Genomic DNA, 16678 nt, shown 5'->3' on the forward strand with positions numbered 1-16678 from the left:
TATCCCTGGCAAATAGATATGAAATATCTAGTGTGAGCTGCAAATGTCAGGAGCTATCATATGTGAAAAGATGTCATGGATGTTATAGAAATGAACAATGTGTGTCAATTGTTAAATTTGAATCTGAGACTGAGATCTGAGATGGCAAAAGGTAAATGGCCTTGATGAAATGTTCTCTGCTTTGAGTGTATGCAATGTGAAATAACTTCACAGAAGCTGGAATCCCATCACCAAGTCACCCTTTATTTATACATGGAGAGTCCTTGGCACTGATTCAGCTTTCTCAGAGCCAACTCTGAGCGAACAGAATTTCCTAGTTATCTTTTTTTTTCTTCCATGTTGTGTGTGTGCAGGTGTCACTCCCCTTTTTATTTTTTTCCCACACTACTGCCTAACTACCCCAGCACCCATGGTGTGTGTGTGCAGGTGTGAGACACAATGAAAAACACAAGGTGCACGAATATTTATTCAGTTTCCACCACCAGGAAAATTTCCTAGTTTTTTTTTGGTATCCTATCACCAAATCACCCTTTAATTGCATTTGGAGAGTCCTTGACACTGCTCCAGCTTCCTCAGAGCCAGCTCTCAGAGTGAGCAGAACTTCTGACACTCCTGTATATTTTTTAAAAAAATTTTTAAACCCCCCCCCCACACTACCACCTAACTGCAGTTGTGCTTATTTTTCCCCCAGCACCCATGTTGTGTGTGTGCAGATGTGAGACATAGTGAGAGACACAAGGTGTACGAATCTTTATTCAATTTGTTTCACATGTGCAGCATGATCCAGTGGGAGCTTACACAGAACTTTGAGATTTTGTCAGGATCTGCTCAATGGTAACCTTACAGGATGATGTTATTGCAGATTTATTTTTATTCTTGTCTGGGATCTGGACACTGTTCGCATTTGCTGTCCTTGAATTGATTGGCTCCTGAAATAACTCCACAAAGGCCAGTATCTGTCACCAAGTCACCCTTAATTTACACGTGGCGAGCCCTTGGTACTGATCCAACTTCCTCAGAACCAGCTCTGAGGGATCAGAACCTCTGATGCTCCTGTTTATTTTCTTTTCCAGAACCACTGACCTTCCTGGTTTTTTTTTCCACACTACCACCTAACTGCGGTAGTACTTATTTTTCCCCCAGCACCCATGGTGTGTGTGTGCAAGTGTGAGACACAGTGAGAGACACACAATGTATACGAATCTTTATTCAATTTCCATCACCAGGAAGATAGGAAAACACCTGAGTGGCCAGTGACAAGCAGTGCCCTTCACAAAAGGGCACTAGTGTGTGATCAAACAGTGAAGGGGAGGGCAGGGATTAAATCAAAATAGAGTTGGAGGGGGAAAATAATGCACTATTCCCTGCAGCACCCACCTCTCCCTGAACAACTCCAGGGTGTTGGTGGAGACCGCATGCTCCCTCTCCAAGGACACCCGGGCTCTAAGGTAACCGCAGAAGAGGGGCAGGCAGTCGGCCCTAATGACCCCCTCCACGGTCCGCTGCCTGGACCTGTTTATGGCCAGTTTGGCCAGGCCCAGGAGCAGACCTGCCCTCCCTCCTCCGTACCAGGTGCCCGAAGATCAGGAGCATGGGACTGAAATGCAACCAAAAGCAGAGGAGGAGGTTTTTGAGAAAACCAAAAAGGGAGTACAAATGCCCACACCCAATATATACATGGTCCATGGACTCCACAGCACCACAAAACAAGCAGTTGGGCTGGGAGTCCGTGAACCACCACAATCTGCGGTTGCAGGGGACTGCTGCATGCAGCACCCTCCACCCCAGATCCCCGAGAGAAAGGGGGAAGGACTCCTGTGTAGAAAGTCCTGTGCCAAAGGGCACGCCAAGGCGTGTCTGGATGGTGAAGGAGAAGAGATGGATGGTGTGCAGCAGCAGTCGATACAGGGCCTGCCTTTTTACCCCCTGAAAGGGAACAAAATTAAAATTCCGGAGGCAGCTCAGGTTGTGGGGCACAGGCTCCCGCGGGAAGTACGGGACCTTGGGGCCAATGTGAAATTCCGTCCGGGCTGGGGTGAGCGCGGTGGGGATCCCATCGCACACCTGAGCGTCCTCCAACTGGTGCACTACGTCACGTCCGAGCACCGCTGTTTTAAGGCGTCGGATGGCGGTGGCCACGTACCGGACGTCTACCGCTGGCTGCTTGCTATGTCCTGCAGCAGTATCCAGCCCAGGCCCCCGGCACCCAGCATGTCCCCGACCCTGGTCACTCTCGCCACCACAACCCTCCCCTCCGACAGCCACTCGAACCCGCGAGCACGGCGGTGCTGATTCCGGAGCAATGGCTCCCTGACGACAGCCGCTACTCCTGCCGGAGGATAGGCGTGACACGATTCGACCATGTTCCAGACAGTGATCAGGTCCTGGTAAAAGACAGGCAGCACCTTGAGGGCGACCTCCAAAACGTCACGGTTGACGAACAACCGTGTCATAGCTGCGTGTCGTAATTGAGGTTACGCACCTGGTGCAAAAAAAAACACATCGCCAGGGCGCACTACCTCGGAGGAGGCTCGACGTAAAGGTATCGCTGCAAGGTCTGCAGGCGGAATGTCACGACCTAGGTGCAGACGCACATCAGCGACTGACCGCCCTCCTCAATAGGGAGACTCAGAACCTGCACAGCGACCTAGTGCATCTTTTTGTCCCAGAAGAAAATTGACATCCAGAGAACATTGGTCTGCGACAAAGACAAGAGGAGGGATCAAAGTGACCAGCCCGTACCACAGCATGGCAGCCACGAGCTGGTTTATGACCAGCACTCGGCTCCTGTAAGATAGCACTTGGAGCAGTCCTGTCCAGTGGCCTAGGCGAGCCGAGACTTTGGCCTCCAGCTCCTGCCAGTTGGCCGGCCAGGATTCCTCGGCCAGGCTGAGGTAGACCCCCAGGTAGAGGAGCTGGGTGGTACTCCAGCTGAGCCCCCGAAACTCTTCCGGCAGGGAGTCCACCCGCCATGGACTGACCAGTAGTCCGGAACATTTGGCCCAGTTGATCCTGGTGGAAGACGCTGCCGAGTACACGGCCTGGCACTCGCGCATCCTCCCCAGGTCAGCCGGGTCAGCGAAAGTGAGGAGCATGTCATCGGCTTAGGCCGAGAGGACCACCCCCGTGCCTGCGCCACGCAGAACCAGCCCCGACAACCTCCTCTGCAAGAGGTGCAGGAAAGGCTCCACACACGGAATACAGCTGGCCGGACGGGGGCAGCCTTGACGCACTCCTCTCCCGAAGCGAAGGGGCGCTGTCAGGGACCCGTTAACTTTAACCAGACACTCTGCGGCGGTGTACAAAAGTCGGATCCGGGCGATGAACTGCATCCCGAACCCGAATGCCCGCAGAGTCCCGAGCACGTACTTGTGATCGACCCTGTCGAACGCCTCTTCCTGGTCGAGAGATAGGAAGGCGCTCGGCAGACCAGCCCGTCGACAGAAATGGATCAGGTCCCGGACCAGGTGGATGTTGTCGTGTATCCTCCGGCCCGGGACCGTGTAGGACTGGTCCGGGTGAATCATGTGGGCCAGCACGGAAGCCAGGCGAGAAGACAACACCCTAGCGAAGATTTTGTAGTCCGTCTGAGGAGGGAGACCGGATGCCAGTTCTTCAAAGAACGAAGGTCCCCCTTCTTTGGCAGCAGGACGATGACCGCCCTGCACCAAGAAAGGGGCAGCTCTCCGGCATTTAGACACTCCCCCAGGATCTGTGTAGTCGCTCCCCAGGATGTCCCAAAACGCCCTGAAGAACTCCACAGTCAGCCCGTCCAGCCCCAAGGATTTGCCCCTCGAGAGCCGGTCGAGGGCGCTGGTCAGCTCCTCTAAAGTGACGGGAGCATCGAGCCTTCCGGCATCCTCCGGGCCGAGCTGCGGCAGGTCCTCCCACAGAACTCCTCGAGCATCCTCACTGGACGGATCCAGAGAGAACAGAGCCATGTAATAGGATCGGACGTGGGCCCTGATACCCTCCAGATCCGAGACGAGGGACCAGTCGTCGGCCAGCAGCACAAGGAGCTGCTGACGGGTGCCACGCCTTTTTTCCAGTGAGTAGAAGAAGGGGGAGCCGCGGTCCAGGTCCTGGAGGAGCTGGATCCGCGACCTCACGTACGCGCCCCGAGCCCTGACGAGTTGCAGCTCCCGGAGCGCAGCCTTCTTCTCTTCGTACACCCCACGCAGGGCCGGGTCCGCATCGGGCTGACTGAGGCGTGACTCCAGGTCGAGCATCTCCTGGATTTCCACCTCTTTGTCGACCCCCTCGCGTACTCCTGACAGAAGATGCGGACGTGAGCCTTGCCCACGTCCCACCATAGCCTCAGGGAGGGGAAGCTTCCCCGCTTCCTTCTCCAGCCGGCCCAGAAACGACGAAACGAGTCCCGGAACCGCTCGTCCTCCAGCAGCAGGTTGTTAAAGTGCCAGTACGCGGAGCCCAGCCTGGCGCCGAACGGAAGGAGTTCCGCCCACACCAGGTGATGCTCCGTGCACGACACCTGCCACATGGATGCCTTCAGAAAACAGGAGGCGTACGCCCGCGAAACGTACAGGCGGTCGATTCTGGACGCTCCGACCCCAGGCCTCAAAGGTGAAGGCGATGGAGTCAGGATGGAGATTCCACCAGACGTCCACCAGGTCGAAGGACTTGAACAAGTCCCCCAACCTCCTCCCAGACACCGAACTCGTGCAGGCACCGCCGTGGTCCCTGTCCTCGAGAACGCAGTTAAAATCTCCCCCGAGGACGACGCACTGGTTCTCGTCGATGGAAGCGAGATGAACGGACACTTCTTCGAAGAAGCTCGCTTGCCTCGGTCCGGCCAGGGGAGCGTAGACGTTCACCAAGTGAAGCACCGCGCCCCCCAGCCAAACTGTCAGGTGAAGCAAACGGCCTGGCACTGGCTCCCTGACCCCCAGATCTCCGGCTGAAAATGCGGGGCCAACAAGATAGCCACCCCGCCAGATCTGCAGGTGAGGTGACTCATGTAGACCCCCCCCCCTCTCGCCACTCTAGGAGCCAGGTGGCTTTATCTCCCGGGGTAGTGTGGGTTTCTTGCAGGAAGCACACCGCATACATCCCGTCCCGAAGGGCCGAGGGGGTTTGGAATCTGCGCTGTGACTCCCTGCTGCCGTTGATGTTGAGGAAGGCTATAGTTGTCTCCGTGTCGGAAGCATAGTACAACCACCACCAGTACACACAATTAACCAATAACTATACATACATTTACTGGGAGGACGAGAGAGGGGCACAGAAGTCCCTCGCCCTCACCGGGAGTGCTCCCAGGAAGTTCCTGACTTGCTTTCACTCATTCGCGTCAAGCCCGGGCACCTGGCACACAGTGTGGGCCGACCAGTACACTCTTTCAAAGGAGCTCCAGCGGTCAAGCACCAGTTGGGCTCTATCCTGGCTACTCCGAGTTTCCTCGACAAATTCCTGGAGTTCCTCGAGGGCGATGAGGGGAAGATTGGTAGGGGGCACCTGGGACTCGAAAATGTCACTGGAGACAGACTCCACGTCATCCCCGGTGTCCGCCACCGATCCAGAACCCTCCTCCAGGAGGTTACCCTCAGTCACCAACCCCTCCCCCACCGAGAGGATGGGGGCTGGTCCAGCACCGCCAACTGGCCTCAAGCCTCCAGTGACCCCCCCCCACCCCCAGGGTCACCGACGGTCCCTTCCTCAGCACACCCCTTCCCAGAACACCCCAAGTTGGGGTCATCGGGCGGCAGAGGCTTGGGGCCACACTCCTCTACCGACACCAGAACGCCCGGCTCCTCGGGGGAAAAGGTCCTCCCCCAGGGCCAAGGCTCCCAGAAAAATAGTCTGAGAGGGAGGAGAGAGGATAACACCTTCCTCCCCCTCCACCGCTCAACAACCCAGCAGAGAGCACACCACTGTTGTCTGCACAATGGCCGTGTTGTTATTAAAATCCTCCCCAGGGGCTGGAGGAGTTATAGCTGTGGAAGGCCCGGCTGTTGCCCCTGGGGGTTTGGGTAGGTCAGGCCATGGTGCAGAACAGTGAGGAGGCACCATCAGCTCATCCCTTGGAGAGGGCAGCACCATCAGCACACTTATGGGATATCATCACCCCCGCCCTACAGACCGGGGGGAATTTATGGGGCTTCCCCTCCCCGCCCACCTTGGTGGTCATCGGGCCTGAGGTCCCTACTCCCAGCCTTTCCCAGAATACGATTGGCTGGGGGAAGACAGGAGGTGTGGCCAGGGTGGGGTGGGTCAGCCATGTCACTTCCTGCCCCACCCCTGGTTTATCAGGTGATGATGAGCAGGGCAGGGGCCCAGTTCCCTCTCCAGGGCCTAGAGACACAGTCACTGAAGGAGGTAGGGCAGCGGTGGTTCCCCCCAGGTTAGTGCCAGGGGGTGGGGCTCGGGCTCGGGCTCTGGGGTAGGTGTTGAAGCCTCAGGGGTTTCTGTAACGGGGTCGGGGTCAGTGGGGCCGGGGTCAGTGGGGCCAGGGTCAGTGGGGCCGGGATCAGGTACGGGTTCGGGGGTCAGGGTTCCCGCGCCAGGGCGACGCTGGCACGGCCGCAGGGGCATAGTTGTGCCGGGGCGAGGTGGGTCGTGGGCTAGGCGGAGGGGGAGGGGAAGGGGAAGGAGATGGGGATAGGATGGTCTCCCCGTGGACAGGCCTGACGCGTTGCGCCTTCCGTGCGGTTGGACGCTCACCCACCTCCCTGCCAGAGGCTGAGGCATTGGGAGCCTCCGGCTTAGCCCCTGGTGCCGGGGCTTGTGGTGTTGACTTTGGGGGAGGGGGAGTGGGTGTGGCGGTGCCACCCCCAGCCGTTGGTGTGGGCTGGGGAGCCTTCCGGGTAGGGCATTTCTTTATAATATGCCCCACCTCGTGGCACAGGTGGCACCGCATGCCGTCCGCCGTCCAGAAGGCGCGGTAGGCCACTCCCTCATGGAGGACGGTGAATGAGCCCTTCGTGACCACCTCCCGGACCAGACAAATGAATACCTGGCGTCGGAAGGAGTATATGTGCTGGAAGGCAGGGTCCTTAAGACCGAGGAAGAGCGGTTGGACACCTGACCGGATCTCCCCCATGGTGGTGAGGTGGGGAAGAAGGAGCTCACTGGCAATGAAGGGTGGGACATTGGAGATCATGACCCTCTGGGACGTGACCTCCAAAGGATCAATGGGCAGATGTATCCCGCCCACAGTGAGCCCCCTCTCCACGGCCAGGTGGACCGCCTGCTCGGTCTTAAGAAAGAAAACAGCCTTCCCATACATCCGGGCCGCAGCGATGATGGCCAGTGGGCTGACCACACTAGCCATGGCCTTGCTGCAGGCCTCGATGGTCATATTGGGGTGGGGATAGGCTTTGACCCCCAGGCGTTTAGTCGTGCCTGAACGGGGTTGCAGTTGCGGCCGGGGTTGGGACAGCCGAGCCTAAGGCAGCGGCTACCCTGGCATAGGTGCGGCTGGGCCCCGCGACCTTCGGGCTCGCCATACTCTGCTGGTGGAGGTGGACCTCTGGCAGTGGCAGCGGCGGAGTTCTTGGGGAGGTGCCCAAGGCCAGTCACCAAAGGCGAGTCCCAGGCAGCGATGGTGAAGACCAGCCTCAGGCAGCAGCGGAGGCAGGCCTCGGGCAAGTCCCAGGTAGGCCCTTGGTCATCGGTGGGTGCAGGCCTGTTGGAGAGGGTCCCCAAGGCAAGTCCCAGGCAGCCCTAAAATTGAGTCCTGGGCAGCAGCGGTGGAGGTGGGCCTCAGGTCGCAGCAGTGGTGGAGGTTGTGGGAGTGGCCTCAGGCGAGTCCCAGGCTGCGGTGGTGGAGGCAGGCCTCAGGCGACAGCAGCAGTTGAGGCAGGCCTCAGGTGAGTCCCAGGCAGGCCCTCTGTCTCGGCGGTGGAGGCAGACCTGTTAGGGAGGGGCTCCCAGGCAAGTCCCAGGTAGCAGTGGTGGAGGTGAGCCTCAGGTCGCAGCAGTGGTGGAGGTTGTGGGAAGGGGCCTCAGGCGAGTCCCAGGCAGCGGTGGTGGAGGAAGGCCCGGCCGGGCCGCAGAGATCAGCAGTGGGTGTGGGCCCCTGGTCAGTTGAAACACTGACTTGACCTGGGCAAGGCCCAGGCTGCAGCTCCAAAACTAGGCCCGGGACTCCAAGCTCTCGCCTTCTTCCTCCACCGCTGCCTTCCGCCTCTGCCTTCCTCCTCCGCCGCCTTCTACAGCTACACACTGACACTGATCCAGCCCAAGTGATAGGGAAAACACCCGAGTGGCCAGTGACAAGCAGTGCCCTTCACATCAAAGGGCAATGCTCTGATCAAAACAGTGAAGGGGAGGGCAGGGACTAAATCAAAATAGTTGGAGGGGGAAATGATGCACTCCACTCCCTGCGGCGCCCACCTCTCCCTGAACAACTCCAGGGTGTTGGTGGACACCGCATGCTCCCTCTCCAAGGACACCCGGGCTCTAATGTAACCGCGGAAGAGGGGCAGGCAGTCGGCCCTCCACAGCCTGCTGCCTGGACCTTTTTATGGCCAGTTTGGCCAGGTCCAGGAGCAGACCCATGATGAGGTCTTCAGACCTGTCCTCCCTCCTCCGTACCGGGTGCCTGAAGATCAGGAGTGTAATTTCCTCGTTATTTTTTTTCTTTAATAGGAAAACACCTGAGTGGCCTGTGACGAGCAGTGCCCTTCACATCAAAAATCTCCTGTTTATTTTTTTCTGTTTTTTGTGGGTTTTTTCTGTTTTTTTTTTCTTTCCCACACAACCGCCTAACTGCTGTAGTGCTTATTTTTCCCCAGCGCCCATGGTGTGTGTGTGTGCAGCTGTGAGACACAGTGCACAAATCTTTATTTAATTTCCACCACCAGGAAGAAAGAAAAAAACACTCGAGTGGCCTATGACGAGCAGTGCCCTTCACATCAAAGGGCAATGCTGTGTGATCAAAACAGTGAAGGGGAGGCAGGGACTAAATCAAAATAGAGTTGGAGGGGAAAATGATGCACTCCACTCCCTGCGGCACCCACCTCTCCCTGAACAACTCCAAGGTGTTTGTGGACACCGCATGCTCCTTCTCCAAGGACACCTGGGCTCTAACGTAACCGCGGAAGAGAGGCAGGCAGTCGGCCCTAACGACCCCCTCCATAGCCCGCTGTCTGGACCTGTTTATGGCCAGTCTGGCTAGGCCCAGGAGCAGACCCACGAGGAGGTCTTCAGACCTGCCCTCCCTCCTCCGTACCGGGTGCCCAAAGATCAGGAGCGTAATTTCCTAGTTATATCTGTCAGCCAGGGCTCCCTGACTGGGCTGTTAATCTGGACCAATCAGGCCCAGCGGGTTGACCTCATTACTATCACTATACAATAGAAATATATTACCTGTGACTTGCCAATTTAACATTTGTGATTGCTTGTTAGGTATCAAAGTGTGAGTATGTTATTTTAAGACTTTGCCTATTTACCCTATCCATGCCCCTCATAATTTTGTAAACCTCTATAAGGTAACCCCTCAGTCTCCGACGCTCCAGGGAAAACAGCCCCAGCCTGTTCAGCCTCTCCCTGTAGCACAAATCCTCCAACCCTGGCAACATCTTTCTAAATCGTTTCTGAACCCTTTCAAGTTTCACAACATCTTTCTGATAGGAAGGAGACCAGAATTGCTCGCAATATTCCAACAGTGGCCTAACCAATATCCTGTACAGCCGTAACATGACCTCCCAACTCCTGATGGAAATGTTTTATATATAACACTTATAGTATTTGTAGAAATCAAACATTTCCAAAATTATTACAAGTAACAATTAAGTGTATATAATGAAATGTGTCTAATTCCTCTATCCATAAACCAGTCTGTGTATAATGGAGTCAGAGTCATAAAGCAGAAACAGTCCCTTTGGTCCACCAGTCCATGCCGAACATAATCCCAAACTAAACTAGTCCCCAAGTGCTGCCTGCACTTGGCCCATATCCCTCTAATCACTTTCTATTCATGCACTTATCTAAATATCCTTTAAACATTATAACTGTGGCCGCATCCAATACCTTCCTCAGGAAGTTCACTCCACATGTGAATCACCCTCTATGTAAAACATTTGCCCCTCATATCTTTTTTAAATCCCTCTGCTCATCTTAAAAATATACCCCCCAGTTCTTGAAATCTCCCATTCACCTTATCTATACTCATTTGTTTTATAAACCTCTGAGATCATCCCTCAAACTCTGGTTCAGTTACTCCATGCAAATTCTGTTAGTGCAAAGGAAAAATGCATTTGTGCATAGTATATAGTGATAGTATTATTTCCTAAGAATCTGTCCACATCATAGTCATTTGTTTTGTGCAGTGTAGATGTCAAACATGCAGATTGGAGCAAGAGTAAGCCTTTTGATCGCTCAATCTTGTTCTACAATTAGTAAGATCACAAAACAAAAGAACTGTGGATGCAGGAAATCTGAAAAACAAAACATAAATTATTAGAGAAACCCAACAGGTCTGACAAAATCTGTGCAGAAATAGCAGTGTTAATGTTTTGGCTCTAGTAATCCTCCTTCGGGTCACAGTTGATCTAAATGTTCCACATTTCTGCCTACCACTGATAACCTTTCAACACTTGGTGTCAGGAATCTATCTATCTCTACCTTACAAAGATTCAAAGACTCCACTTCCACAACCTTCCAAAGATACTCAACCCTCTGTGAGTAAACATTTCCCCTCATGTTTTTCTTAAGTAGGTGATCCTTTAATAGATAGATTACTTAGTGTGGAAACAGGCCCTTCGGCCCAACAAGTCCACACCGACCCGCCGAAGCGCAACCTGCTCAGACCCATTCCCCTACATTTACCTCTTCACCTAACACCACGGGCAATTTAGCATGGCCAATCCACCTAACCCACACACATTTGGACTGTGGAAGAAAACCGGAGCATCCGGAGGAAACCCACATAGACGCGGGGAGAATGTGCAAACTCCACACAGTCAGTCACCTGAGGAGGGAATTGAACCCAGATCTCTGGCGCTGTGAGGCAGTGGTGCTAACTACTGTGCCACCCACTGTTTATTCTTAAACCGTGTCTCCCATTTCTAGAATCACCTATGCCTCTGGTGCCTTTATTCAATACATTTATAAAATTTGTAAAAGTGCTGTGACCCCAGGCACACTATTTATTACGTCTTGTCAATCAGAAAATTACCAATTTATGTATATTCTCTGTTTTCTATTGGCTAACAATCTCCTATTGAAGGAGAAAGTGAGGACTGCTGGTTATCCAAATCAGAGTGTGGTGCTGGAATGAGGCTCCTGGAAAAGCACAGCCGGTCAGGCAGCATCTGAGCAGCAGGAGAATTGACATTTCAAGCATAAGCCTTTCATCAGGAATGAGGCAATGCCTGATGAAGGGCTTACGCTCAACGTCAATTCCCCTGCTGCTCAGATGCTGCCTGACCGGCTGTGCTTTTCCAACACCACTGTCTTCTAAGTCAATATGTACACATCTACATCACAAATTTTTGTTTTCTGTAATTATCTTTTATAATGTCACCTTATCAAATTCATTTTGGAAATCTACACCACTTCTCCTCCTTTATCTACAACACATGTTGCTTCTTCAGTTGGGCCTACTCCCATAATAATGCTTCCTATGATGTATTCTATCACAGTTCCCAGCATACTATCTCCATCATATTTGTCTGCCATTTCTGAATGATGCACTTATTGACTTATTTTACATACATCAACCTGCATTCTTCCAGTTCCCTTCAATGAATTCAAGTGTTATTGTAGTATCAAATGCCTAAGTTCTGTAAAAGTTGGACTTTCCCCATTATACTTTTTTTTACTGCTTGTTCCAGCTCCCTATTTCTGCCTTTTATGCACCTCAAGTGCAAAGGTCTCCTGTGTAATTTGGCTGTTTTATATAATCCTACTCACTGATTGCCAAAACTATTTTCATGATGTCGTCAAATTTTGTGACTGTGCTCCCTGTACTCATCCAAGTATTTATATGTATTGAAAATTAAAAGTGAACACAACATTGATGCTAGAAACAGAAAAAAAATCCAATTCCACCTTGATATGATGATACACTTTGGTCTAATCATTTGTGTTCTTGCTATCAATTATTTTTCTATCCATGCTGATATATCTTCTATTGTTCCAGATGCCTGAATGTAATGAGTATCCTTGACGTAGCTAATCAAATGCATTCAGAAAATTTAGATGAATCTTTACTGTATTTCCATTATTCATTAAATTAGTTACATTTTTGAAACAGAATAAGCTACACCTCTTAGTTTATCCTGAGCCCTTTTCTTGGACAAACATATTAAATTAAGAAACTCCCATCCAATCAAATCTGCATAACTAGCAATACAGTTAATAGTCTTAGATTAGGGAAGAAAAAAATCAACAGCTTCTATCTGGAAGGTTAGAGACAAAAAACTGCAGATGCTGAAATCCAAGGTAGACTAGCAGGAGGCTGGAAGAGCACAGCAAGCCAGGCAGCATTTAGGAGGTGGAGGTTGACGTTTCGGGTGCAACCCTTCTTCAGGACTAGGGAAGGGCTACACCCGAAACGTCGACTTCCCCATCTCCTGATGCTGCTTGGCTGGCTGTGTTGTTCCTGCTTCTTGCTTGTCTATTTGGAAGGTAGCAACCTATCTTTGAAGTACTTGAATAAAGGCAAAATATTGTAGATGTTGGATATCTGAAATAAATACAGAGAATGCTGGAGAAAGTAAGCAAATTTGGCAGCATCTGTGGAGCGAGGAGTTCTGAAGAAGTGTCATACTGGGCTCAAAATGTTAACTCTATCTCTCGCTCCAGAGTTGCTGCCAGACATGGAGTTTCTCCAGCATTTTGTGTATGTGTGCATGTTTTTTTGAATGGATGTTCCTGTGGATGTTAAGATGGGACAGAATTTGTTGCAATTCTGTTTTTCCAATACATTGCTTCTGAAATTCAAAGTTATGAGACCAAATTATTGAATAATTCAAATGGTTAAAAGTCTCTCAAATTGACATTTAACTATCAGGAACAGACTACTAATTGTTCAGAATAGTGATAATTTGTCCTCCAAGCTGTATCAAAGCATGTTTAACTTAAGACAGAGCAGCGACAGGGAAGGAAAGAAAAGTTAAGTAAATCTGATACTCTGGATCTGACCACATCATGGGACATCCTGCCCAGGTGTTCAAAGATCACCACACATAGAGCCATGAAGGCCCGTGGCAGAAAAAGTAACTTCAACCTTGAGTAAACATCTTCCTCAAATTGAAGGACAACTGACATTGATGAGAATTGTGCCAATTTTCTAACTGTATAAAAGTTTAACCAGAAGTGTAGAAACATGAGGAGGACATTGGCTGACCTATACTGTGTTGAACTCGCACATATTTCTCGATTTTTCAAAACAGCAGCAAGTTCCTAGTACCAAAAATGTCTGTGACTGGGAGTTTCGTTATTTACTGTACAGGAAATTGCATTGTTCTGCAGCAGCCAAAAGGAGTAGACAACATCCTTCTCTTTGCAAATATTTCTGCAACTAATTGAACTCGGAACAACATGACCTGCTTCTCAAATTAATAGGAATGCCAGATGGAATGAATAACAGGTGTGGCATCAAAAATTGCATTTTGTTTGATGTACCAAACTTGAAATTCCTGATCGAGATACTCTTGGCTAATATGCTTTTTCTTTTGGAACTTCAACAATTGCTTTATTTCTTACTTTTCCTGAAATTAGTTGGTGGTAAGAGTGGGATAGCTTGAGTCAATCATGAAATGGAAATAATATCGGATTATTGGCCTTTACTGTTCATGGCTTGGTTACATACACCATGCATGTAAATTGAATGTTGTCACGACAAGCTGAACTTCCATAGTAAACTGTAACATTGCCATCATATTATTGCTGAATAATCATTTTCTTTTTTTTGTCCATCTTTTTGTTGCATTTTTGCTTCTTTATATTACAAGGATTCCAATAATTCCATTGCTGCTCATGTCAGACCTTTTCCTTTAAGATTTTCTTTTTTTTTGTTTTTCTGGCAGCCATGTCTCAATTGCCTCTGAATCACAAAATTCCAGAATCAAGTTTTGCTACAATGCTGAAGTACAAAAACAAGTCTGACACTGGTGTAGTACTGAGAAAGCACTGCACTGTTAGACATGTCATTTTTCCAGTGAGATGCATGTATGAACAGTGCAACTCTTCCTGGTGTTCTGGTCAATATTTATTACTCAATGTCACAACAACAGAAATGCTACATAAATGCACATCTTTGTTACTTTTCCATTCACCTATGAGTCAATCGAATCCCATAAGTTGTAATATTTTGTCTCATGATCTGAGATTTACTTCTCCCTATCCTGGTACAAACTTTCCAGTTTCTACATCTCTCAAACAATTATAATTTTGTTTATAATTGTAAGAAAATTGCCAAAATTTGCATTGTTGCATCTGTTCATAAACTATATTTGATTTTTATTATTCGTTTCAAAAACCTTCAGGGATATGAGTGCTATTGTATAATTACACTTTACTATCAGCACTGTACCAGAACGTAAAGTTATAGCGTTGCATTCAAGCGTCTTCAATGGTCTTGCTGAAACTGTTTAGTTTCCTGGTTAGACTGTAACTTCAATATTTCATGTAAAGACTAGAACATTGATGTATCACTGAACTCTAAATGAAATCAACAGAAATAATCACGTGTCAGAGGAAATGCTATAAAGACTGACTCAACAAATCAGGTGTCTTGAGAAATGCTTATTTTCTTCATACAATATATTTTATTTATTTCCTTCCCTCCTCTAACAACGCAAGGGCCAAACAGTTCCTGATGAAGGGCATTTGCCCTAAACGTCGATTTTCCTGGGATGCTGCTTGACCTGCTGTGCTTTTTCAGCACCACACTCTCGACTCTAATCTCCAGCATCTGCAGTCCTCACTTCCGCCTAAAGTATCTAGTTATGTCTATTTCAACCGCTAGATTTCTTTAGAACATGTTTGCAGCCTATCGCCTGAGGCTCTGGTAGCACAATCACAACAAGTATAGCTGACCAAGAGACTCATCCACTCTTATACCAGACCAATCGGAAGAATCTACAAGTTCAGCGCCAACTTATTTAGCCACAATCTCGTTGCACCTTCCTTAGCCATCAGGTCCTAAGTGGTACTTGAACCTCGTTCTTCTCTTTCTGTAGTGGGGACACAAAGAATCTGTAGTGGAAATTACAAAATTTCCTTCATAAGGTTATGTAACCTGAAATATGTCCGATTACCAGAGAAAGTTGGTAGAGAGTTATACATGGTGATCGACAGCTGGAAGGACTTGTCAAGGAAGATGTGTTTAGTTCGGGTCCGTAGATGTTGAGTGATGAAGACAAGGTAGATGGTACAATTTGAAGTCTTCCTGTGTAATCTGATTTCTATAGTATTTAGAACAACATATTGAATCGATAAATGAAAATGTGCAGGTTAGAAACTATGTTCGAAAACGGAAACTCCCCACGCGTATTGAACAGGTGCATGAAGAACACGTCGGAAGTTGCCCAGGTTACAAACTATGGTGAGCACTCATTGAAAAGCAATTGTTTGCTGGAGATGCTAATGCTAATGGAAGATTTTTGATATAATATAATCAAAATGTTTGACTGAATGTATTCCAGCTTTGCAATTTGACAGAAAAGTTTGAATTTTTAATTCAAACAAAATTGAAAGTAGACGCCCGGGAATGATGCTTCGGCAAAGACAGAACAGGTCTCACATATGACTGTTTGACGAATTTCGGCAATTTCTTTTGAAATAGATTGTAAAATGGAAATAACATGTAAACTTCAAGTAACAGTTGTCAAAGGCTTTTATGGATTTAGGTCGGGACAATAAATGAACCAATTAAACTGATCGAATCTCGGGCATATAAATTATAAAGGAAAAACGCGATTCCTAGAAACAAAATTGGAAAATTATATAGCATGTCAGTTAGTGTATGTCAAACGGTGGTTATATTTTCGAGGCTTTTTAAAAGAAACAGAATTCCAAACAGAATACTGTCTGCAGTATATGAATACCTTCGGTGTCATGAGGAATTGTATACATAGGGAAGACGAAATAGCTTACTGCAAATTGATGGGATTTTGGTAAACTTGACAACAGGCTGGCCGCATACAATCCCAAGTGATATTTTATAATGCAAATAATTCACGACTTTAAACATCACCTCTCTCAATATGCTCACAAATTAGGCACCCGATAATTTTATTTCATCTGAATACTTCGACGTGCTTTGTGTTTGACAATAGAGAAACATTGTCCCAATATGCTGAAAATGCACAGCAAATTCACCTTCGTCTGAAAAGATGGGAAGGTTATATTTCAGGCAGTTCTAAAACATGATAAGTATTTCCGGTACTGTTTTTATTTCAGATTTACACTCCTTGCACATCTGTACTTTTGGATGTTGTGCGCGCGTTTCAATTCGACAAGTGAACAATGTTACGGGTGAAACAAAGGAAAATGTAAGCGTATTTTGATGCACTAGGTATATATGTATCTGTGGTCCGGTCAATTTGAGTCCTTCATCTGACTTCATGAGGCTTTAAGCTAATTCTTTTTTGAGGATTTGAAGGTCTACAATGATTGGAAGTGTTAATGTAATGCTCTGTGCAAAGGGCTGGCCATGGTTGTGGTGGACTGACTATGGTTCACGCTCTGATTGTGTGTGTGTGTGTGT

This window comes from Hemiscyllium ocellatum, chromosome 13 (genome assembly GCF_020745735.1).
Source record: "Hemiscyllium ocellatum isolate sHemOce1 chromosome 13, sHemOce1.pat.X.cur, whole genome shotgun sequence".
Lineage (NCBI taxonomy): Eukaryota > Metazoa > Chordata > Chondrichthyes > Orectolobiformes > Hemiscylliidae > Hemiscyllium > Hemiscyllium ocellatum.